Consider the following 9,695-nt stretch of genomic DNA (forward strand, 5'->3'; position numbering starts at 1 on the left):
CGACCACTGTTTTGTTGGCCTCTGCCCACGCGGGGCCTGTGAGTGGCTGTCGACGTTCGAACTCACACGAGACGGGGATATTCTTCACTTGTTTGCTTTCTTCTTTTTGAAATGTGTTTAGAAATAGTGGATTTTTTTCCGCATGTGTGCCATGTGTGTGTACGTATATGCGTGTGTGTGTGTGTGTGTTTTTATATTTATTTATTTATTTATCTGTACAATGCACGTATGTTGACCTTTGTTGATACAGACACGTATTATTCAATATGGCTTGCCTCTTTGTCAGCTTTAATGATTTCTGCTCACCGCTCACTCACTCAATCGCTTTCACTTGCTCACTCACTCTGACTCACACAATTACTCAGATACTTATTCATAGGCTCTCTCTATCGCTCGCTTACTCACTTCCTCATACATTCACGCACACATCCACTCATTCACTCACTCACTCACTCACTCAATCACGCACTCACCATACCATGCGTCCACTCATTCAGACGAATGATGACTCACTCACTCGTGTTGAAAAACCTTGCTCGCAATGTATATATATTTACTTCTACTGGTGCTCGGTAAAAGAGAAAGAAAATAAAGAAGGGAAAAAAAATCATGGGGTAAAAGAGACAAAACGAAGGGAAGGAGAGAAGAAAAAATAATGTATGTTTTGTTTCGACTGTGAGGCTCATTTTCATATATTTTAATGATACTGTGACGAAACAAAGGGAAACAAGACAGAAACAAGGAAATAAAGAAAAATGAAATAATTTTCATAAACATACATACGCATACATACAAGAATGCATGCGCACATACATATATACTTGCTTATGTACGTACATACTCATATACACGTATGCACTTATAGAAAAGGTATGGACGAGAATGAGTATCTTTACAATACAAGAGATGTGTTTAACCGGTTTCGAATATATTTTCGTCAGAAATCCGTGTATTTCTGACGAAGATATAATCGAAACCGGTTAAATACATCTCGTGTATTGTGAAGATATTCATTCTCGTTCATACCTTTTCTACATTTGTCGCAGTGATAATAGTTCACATAATTTTTGTCCCAGACTTTGTACATTTTAAATAGGGTACTTGTCTCTCCTTTTCTTTTTTGTTATCAACAAAATTATTTTGCTGATTACTGCTACCGCGTTAAAATATTTGTATCGTATGTTTAGCCTTCGAAACTTGTACGAAAATTAATTGGTGCAAATAGAATGGTAACTGAAATTGGCATCTACCGTTGGCTAAAAGTAGGAAACGTAACAAGCAGTTTACTAGAAGTGGAATTATGAGTGTATGATTGATAGGTAACTAATTTCAGTTCCAGTTGAAGATGTATAAATTCACTGTTCTGATAGCAGTATAAGAAACGGTTAATGTTATGGAGGCGGATACACTGTCAACAGTTGCCACTTCTCGTGACTTTCAGAAACACCGTAAAATTATAAAGTTGCGAATGATTACACAATACACAAATAACAATGTTGGCCCGAAAAGAAAGACAGTTTGAACAAGATTTACAGCGTGTTCTTTTCAGTGCTTGCGTGACGTTAATATGTCGTGAAAAGAGATGGCGTTGTTGTGCGTAAATATACCTTCCCAGTCCTTTTTATCACAAGAATTCCTGTGGCTTTATTTCGTAAGGGATTCGTTAGGTGTCTGTGCTAGTCTCTTGCTATCATTTATCTTTCCCTATCTATTTCTCTATCTATTTCTCTCTCTCACTCTCTGAATTTTTCCATTTTCTCTCCTCTCTCTCTCTCTCTCTCTCTCTCTCTCTCTCTCTCTCTCTCTCTCTCTCTCTTCTCTTTCCTTTCTCTTTCTCTTTCTCTTTCTCTTTCTCTTTCTCTTTCTCTTTCTCTTTCTCTTCCTCTTTCTCCTTCCTTCCTTCCCTCCCTCTCCTTCCCTCCCTCCCTCCCTCCCTCCCTCCCTCCCTCCCTCCCTCCCTCCCCTCCTCCCTTTCCTCCCTTCCTCCTCTCCTCCTCTCTCTCTCTCTCTCTCTTCTCTCTCTCTCTCTCTCTCTCTCTCTCTCTCTCTCTCTCTCTCTCTCTCTCTCTCTCTCTCTCTCTCTCTCTCTCTCTCTTTCTCTCTTTCTCTCTTTCTCCTTCCTTCCTCTCTCTTTCTCCCTCCCTCTTTCCCTTTCTCCCTCCCTCTTTCCCTTTCTCCCTCCCTCCCTCCCACTCTCCTCTCTCCTTCTCCTCTCCTCCCTCCTCCCTCTCCTCTTCCTTCTCCCTCCCTCCTCCACTCTCCTTCTCTATTAATATCTATTGCGCTTGCGTTTTTATACTTCTTTTCACGCGTTCCTGCCTTTTCTTCCTCTCTCTAGGTCTTCCTTCCCAACCCTCTCTCCATGTTTTCAAATGAGTGACCTTGGAGAGGCGCCACGTGGCAGAAAAATGCAAACATTGAAAAGAGAGAGAGAGAGAGAAAAAAAAATGTGTGTGCTCTCTTTTATTCATCGAGATGAAATCTATCACGACAAACCAACCCTCATGTTTAACAGAAAGGAATGAACCATGCAGTTTCTCTTCTTCATTTCTTCTTTTTTCTGAAATGAATCTTTTCTCGAATCGACATCGGTTCGGATTCTATTAGGCTGTTTGTTTACTTTTTTGAGAAATGTGTGCAAAGTTTGGATCAAGGACGAACCCGACCTCCCCTCTCCCACCACTCAGGAGTTGCATCTTCCCTCTCTTCTTCCTTGTTTCTTCTTCTCTCTCTCTCTTCTTCTTCTCTTTCCCGAAATCTACAGGTTGGTTCCTGATTGCGTGTGTTCTTGCACCTTCTGGATATTTTGCTCTTTGACCTCAGACCTTCTCTCCTCCTCCTCCTTCTCCTCCTCCTCCTCTTCTTCCTCTTCCTCTTCCTCCCCTTCCTCCTGGTCTTCCTCATCCTCGTCCTTTTTCTTCTTTTTTGCTTGTTTTTTTTTCTTCTCCTTCATCATCTTCTTCTTCTTCTTCTTCTTCTTCATCTCCTCTTTCTTCCTCCTCCTCCTCCTCCATCTTCTTCTTCTCTTATCTTTATCTCCTTCTCATTTTACCTCCTCCTCCTCCTCCTCTTCCTCTTCTTCTCTCATCTCGCATCTTTATCTCCTCATTTTCCTTCTCCTTCCTCCTCATCCTCTTTTGAGTGTCGAAAATGGACACTGTTGCCAACCGCAGTTTCGTGAGAAGTGGCAACAATTTCTCTTTTAGATTTTATGGCTTGTTATTCTATTATCTTTCTTGGGAGTATGATAGTGTTAAGCACGAGCAGGCACTCTCTCTCTCTCTCTCTCTCTCTCTCTCTCTCTCTCTCTCTCTCTCTCTCTCTCTCTCTCTCTCTCTCTCTCTCTCTCTCTCTCTCTCTCTCTCTCTCTCTCTCTCTCTCTCTCTCTCTCTCTCTCTCTCTCTCTCTCAATCGTAATCTCATTGAATCCTTGCTTTTAAATAACAGGTTTCTTAATAATATGAACAACAGCCACCGCAAAAAACGTGCAATGATGCAATATAATCCTAAGCTTTTTATAAAACAAATCCATATTGCAAGATTTATAGTCATACGTTGGTCTTAATAGTCATGTCATGGGATATGTTGGTGTCACGCAGGAGCTGTAAAGTCCTATGTTAAAGGACGCTCTGGCAGGTCCTATGTTGAGCGATCTCTTGCGGTCCAAAGGATTCATACTCATTGTGCAATCGCCGTGCAACACGAAGACCGAGAATGCGAGTCGTATAAGAGGGGTATTGGACGCTGGGTATTGGGTCTGCCGGATCTAAACGTGTGAAATAATGATCGTTTTGCTCTCAGAACGTGTGTGTGTGTGTGTGTGTGTGTGTGTGTGTGTGTGTGTGTGTGTGTGTGTGTGTGTGTATGTGTGTGTGTGTGTGTCCGCGCTTGCGTGAGTGCGCATTTAATATCTCGATTGCATTTAGGGCAAAATACCATGCATCACTGAAATGTGGACTTGGCTTCTAAAAATGTGAAAATAAAAACACTAATTGGCAGCCGCTCCAGTGCCATTGTTGATTAAGTAATGCAAATTTAGAAGTAATGCGGCGCAAATAATGATATGATGTTTATTGTGGTGTTGTTGTTTTCTGTCTGTTAATGTGATGACTTCTGCTGAGGTCAAAAAGAAAGTGGATTTTATTCATGTTTTCATTTCATTTTATGCTCATCGTGAGTATTACTTTTTTGTGAACTTGTTCGTGACGAGAGCTCGACGGCGCTTTCCTCGTCCGCAGCTCTCGCTCCGCTGCCTCTTCTCCATTTTCACGTGCTGCTGCTGCTGCTACCACCACTATTACTATTACTGCTACTAGTACTAGTACTACTAGGACTGTTACTACTACTAGTACTACTATTACTATTGCTACTACTATTACTACTACTCCTACTACTACTACTACTTCTATTACAATTCTTCTTGTTCTCTTTTTTCATATTCTTCTGCTTAACTATATTTTCATCATTGATTTTTTTTTTCGTTTTCTTCTCTTCTTCTCGAAGCGGGAAAAGGAAAAATAAATAAACCAATGAATGAAATAGACATTCCCTCCGCACGTATATCTTTCAGGCAAATAAACTCAAAATAAACAAAAGGCATTCTTCAGTTCAGTAAATACTCTCGAGTAAATGGACAAACATCTAAGTAAACACACTCGCAAGTCAGTGAATAAATAATTTCTTATCTAGAAAAATGTGATGAATAATAAACGCACTCCCAAGTAAATGAACGACAAACGCATTCCTCAATAGACGTATAACAGCACGAATAAACGCACTCCCAAGTCAATGAACGACGAACACATTCCTAAACAGACGTACAAAAACACCCGAAAAAGCGCACTTGAGCAAATGCAGAAACAGGCTCTTGGACTGGCAGATGTCTGAGGCTCCTCCGCGTGCTCCAGGCGAAGGGCGGAGCAGCCTCGGGCTCGGCTCACGGCGCGCCCCGCGGCCTGCGAGTCGCTCGGACGGCGTGCCTGGGAGGGTCCTGTTCTTGTCCTTGTTCTTGTTATTTTTTTTTTCATGTTCTGTTGGTGCTGCTACTTTCCTTGTTCCTCTTTTTTTCCTTGCTTTTTCGTCTCCCAGTTATTCTTCAATTATTATTATTCATGTATTTCTTTTCTCCCACTATTACTTCTGCAACTTCTGCTGCTACACATACACATGCGCTTACAGATCCACACATTCACGTACACATCCACACATTCACCTACACATTCACCCACACATCCACACATTCACCTACACATCCACACATTCACCCACACATTCGCCGCCCCCTGGCCAGCAGTCATCATGTCCCGGGGATTACGGGCGCCTGGGAAATCTCGCGGGGAGTTCGGTGGGTAATGCAGCGGTGAGGCTTGGTTTGAAATCGAGAGGAGGTGATTGAGACTTGCGTTGATCTGTGGTTATGTGTGATGTGTGTGTTTTATGTAATTTATATGTAAAGATCGCCAACTTTTCCAATACCAAATCCCCCATTTATTTACATTGCAATTTCTCGCGCCCCCTTTTTTCATCTCATTTCATTACTGCTGATGCATACAAGTAACGGCGTATGTAATTAAGTCAATGGCTGTGTTTATAAAGATGAAAATGTGATAGCTTATCTTTCGCAGTCTTATCAGGAGCAATTAAAAAATTATGCCGGAATATCCTTCGACGTAGCTCACGGGTACCCAGGAGTAGGGGACCCCAGGTTGGGCCGCCGCTTATGTACTGCGTGCGTGTGTGTGTGTGTGTGTGTGTGTGTGTGTGTGTGTGTGTGTGTGTGTGTGTGTGTGTGTGTGTGTGTGTGTGTGTGTGTGTGTGTGTGTGTGTGTGTGAGGAATATGATGTAATCAACACGGTAGTCTCTCTCTCTCTCTCTCTCTCTCTCTTCTCTCTCTCTCTCTCTCTCTCTCTCTCTCTCTCTCATCTCTCTCCCTCTCATCTCTCTCCCTCTCATCTCTCATCTCTCATCTCTCATCTCTCTGTATATACAGATACACACACACATACACACACACATACATACATACATACATACATACATACATACTTACATACATACATGTATTCATCCATACATGTGTGTATGTAAGTATATATATGTGTGTGTGTAAGAGTATATGTATATATAATCTACCACTATGTTTCCCCCCCTCCTCCCCGCCTCCCCTCCGGCCCTTCCCCCTCCCCTGCGGTTTCCCGTTCTTTCGTGGATTTAACAACAGCGATTCAGCCGCACATTTTTAAAAGATAATTTCACCCTCAAAGTTATTATCGTAGAACGTGTAGTACAGCGGGAAAAAAGTTCCAAAACTTTTCCGCTTCTCCCAAATAAAACAACAGGAAGAATTGACCACTTCCATTCAGCAAAAAAAAAAGGAAAAGAGAACTTTTTGTCGATTTATCTTGTAAAGAAAATTGGCATTGACATTGTTAAAAGAAAATATCCCCATTTATAGTGCGAAAAGATCCGAATTTTACTTCACGGAAGATGATGCCGATGAAAAAAAGAATGAAAGTAAGAAAATAAATAAAAACAAAACAAAGTAAAAACACGAATCCATATGGTAAAAAAAAGAAAAAAAATCCACATTTTATATCGCCAAAAAAGGAGGGAAACTTTCCGAATTTATATAATAAAAAAGACCGAAATTGCTCAACTAAAGTTCGGCTGTGCAGTTGATACTCGGCAGTTACGTTTCGGATTTAGGAGATTCAGCCGAATATTCACTCCTCTTGAACGCATTTTGATTGTTTATGAATACGTTTGTTCTGGCATTCGATTCTTTATTGAGAGGGAGTTGATTCTACTTGCTGTTTCTTTTTAGTTTTTTATTCGTTGCGTTTGTCTTGATTTATTCGAGTCTTTATTGTCTTATGAGTAGAGTTTTTTTTGCTTTTGGCCTTACTTTTCTATTTTATTTTCTCTTTTCTGTTTTATTTTTTGTTGTTTTTGAATTTCATTACTTTGGAGTTGAGAATTCTTTTTTTTCTCTTCTTTTTTGCCTTTTTTTTTAATACGTGTCGATTATTTATCGTTTAATTGAGTTTGTTCTAAATTTTCTTTTCTTTGTATGTTTGTACTTTCTTGCTTTTTTTTAATAGAAGTTTAATAGAGAAACAGAGAGCGAGAAGAAATATGACGTAACGTAATTTCAGCAGTAAAGATGGTGATTTAAAAAGAGGTAATTTAAACGCGGAAAGACTGAGTTTTGCGAATGTTACGTGGACATGTGAGATCAGGTTAAGGGATGGCGCTCGACTCGGTTTCGGGGAGGGGGGGGGGGGGAGTCAGGAGAGGAGGTAGAAGGGGGGGGGGTCAGGAGAGGAGGTAGAGGGGGGAGGGGAGAGGGAGTTGAGATCGATGGCCCGGGAGAGAAGGCCTGTGTGGTGCAAAATACCGCAGTAGTTATGTTCCATGTGTATTTATGTGTGTGTGTGTTTGTGTGTGTGTTTTTTTTGTGTTTGTGTGTGTGTGTGTGTGAGAGAGGAGGAGAGAGAGAGAGAGAGAGAGAGAGAGAGAGAGAGAGAGAGAGAGAGAGAGAGAGAGAGAGAGAGAGAGAGAGATTGTGTGTGCGTGCGTGTGTGCGTGTGTGTGTGCGTGCGTGCGTGTGTGTGTGGGCATATATTTGTGTTTTTGTCTGTATGTGTTTATGCATGTGTGTCTTTGGTTGTCAGTGTGTCTTTGTGTATTTTTGTATACTTGTAGATACGACTTTGAAATCCCAATTCGTTTTTTTATTTGTTATGGGGAGGGGGTGAGGGGAAGGGAGGGGGAGGATACCCCTCCTTTCCTCGGGATGTTTGGTCAGGTTGATGTATTGATGCAATGTGTCGCAGAAGGGGGGGGGGGGGAGGGGGGAGTGATAGTGATGAGGGATGATGATCTTGGGACTAGGCATAGGTGATGAAGCAGGAAGAAAAGAGAATCTGATTGGATGTTTGCGAAGGAGAGAGAGAGAGAGAGAGAGAGAGAGAGAGAGAGAGAGAGAGAGAGAGAGAGAGAGAGAGAGAGAGAGAGAGAGAGAGAGAGAGAGAGAGAAGAGGAGAGAGCCCTGTAGGCGAGGGGCTTGCTCTTGTGGCCTTTCTCTTACTCTTTTTCTCTTTCTCTTTTTCTCGTTCTTTCTCTCTCTTACTCTCTCTCTCTCCTCTCTTTCTCTTTCTTTCTTTCTTCCTTTTCTTTTCCTCCTCCTACACTTGCGCTTTCCTTCTTTTTTGCTCTCCTCCCTCTTCTGCCTAGCAGTCCTTCCCTCTGTCTCCCTCTCTCCTTCATCCTCTCCCTCTCTAAGTCCTCTCCGTGTAAGGGCTGTTAATAACCATGTAGGGAGCAAACAGGTCTTAATCTCTCTTTGAATACACATTTCAGTTAATTGTATATTACTCATTGGATCAACGCATTCTATTTTTATTTATTTATTTATTTATCTATCTATTATTGTTTAAATTTTCTCGAAAAAAAAATATGTTTAAAATATATACACAAAAAATAGGCGAGAAATTACACAGACACTTATTTCGTAATTTCGAGAGGATTTTAAGCTTAAAGGTTTGTGGCCGTATTCATGCCCTGATCTGTAATGCGGCTTTGCGTGGAGACTCAGCATACGGGAAGGGTTGACTGATCGGCCCTGTGTGTGTGTGTGTGTGTGTGTGTGTGTGTGTGTGTGTGTGTGTGTGTGTGTGTGTGTGTGTGTGTGTGTGTGAGGCAAAAGTAGAAAAGGTATGAATGAGAATTAATATTTTCACAATACCAGTGATGTATATAAACAGTTTCGAATATATTTTCGTCAAAAATACATATATTTCTGAGGAAGATCTATTCGAAACCGGTTAAATAGGCCTCTTGTATTGTGGAGAGAGTGAGTGTGTGTGTGTGTGTGTGTGTGTTATGTGTGTTGTGTGTGTGTGTGTGTGTGTGTGTGTGTGTGTGTGTGTGTGTGTGTGTGTGTGTGTGTGTGTGTTGTGTGTGTGTGTGTGTGTGTGTGTGTTTCGACAAAACTTTAGGAATACATTTTTCAAGTAGACTTTAAATATGAAATGACTTCCTGTATACCCCACAAAAATTAAGTTTGCAAATTACATAAAATGCAATAAAACATAAACGTATTTTTAGCCCTTGAGATTTTAGAATCGAGTTGTGAAATGCGTCATATTATGATTTTAAAAATTCAGTGGAACAATGTGATTACTATAAAGTTTAATGAACTTGTATCAGTGGGCTAAAAAAATGCCATCTCATCTCTTTTAATGAATTGGTGGCGTGTGCGTACGCGTGCGCGTGTGCGTGTGCGTGTGTGTGTGAGTGTGTGTGTGTGCGCGCGTGCGTGTGCGTGTGTTAGTGTGTTTGTGTATGTGTGTGTGTGTGTGAGAGAGAGAGAGAGAGAGAGAGAGAGAGAGAGAGAGAGAGAGAGAGAGAGAGAGAGAGAGAGAGAGAGAGGCGAAAGAGAGAAAGAAATCAAGCAAACAGACAGACAGAGACAGAGAGGAACCAAGCAAACAGCGAGAAGCAGTCAAGCAAGCAAGCAGACACATACCGGGGCATCTGTCCTTTGTACAGAGCCGACATATCGCCGTATAATCTTTCCCGAAAAACTTCCTTTGAACTCGTGAACTAACAGATCGGCTTTTGTTCAGCGGGAGACAGCGGCGAGATTGTGCGGCGCGGAATCTGTCGCTGTCATTTCCGGGATAACAGGCCG

Source organism: Penaeus monodon, chromosome 42 (assembly GCF_015228065.2).
Source record: "Penaeus monodon isolate SGIC_2016 chromosome 42, NSTDA_Pmon_1, whole genome shotgun sequence".
Classification (NCBI taxonomy): Eukaryota; Metazoa; Arthropoda; class Malacostraca; order Decapoda; family Penaeidae; genus Penaeus; species Penaeus monodon.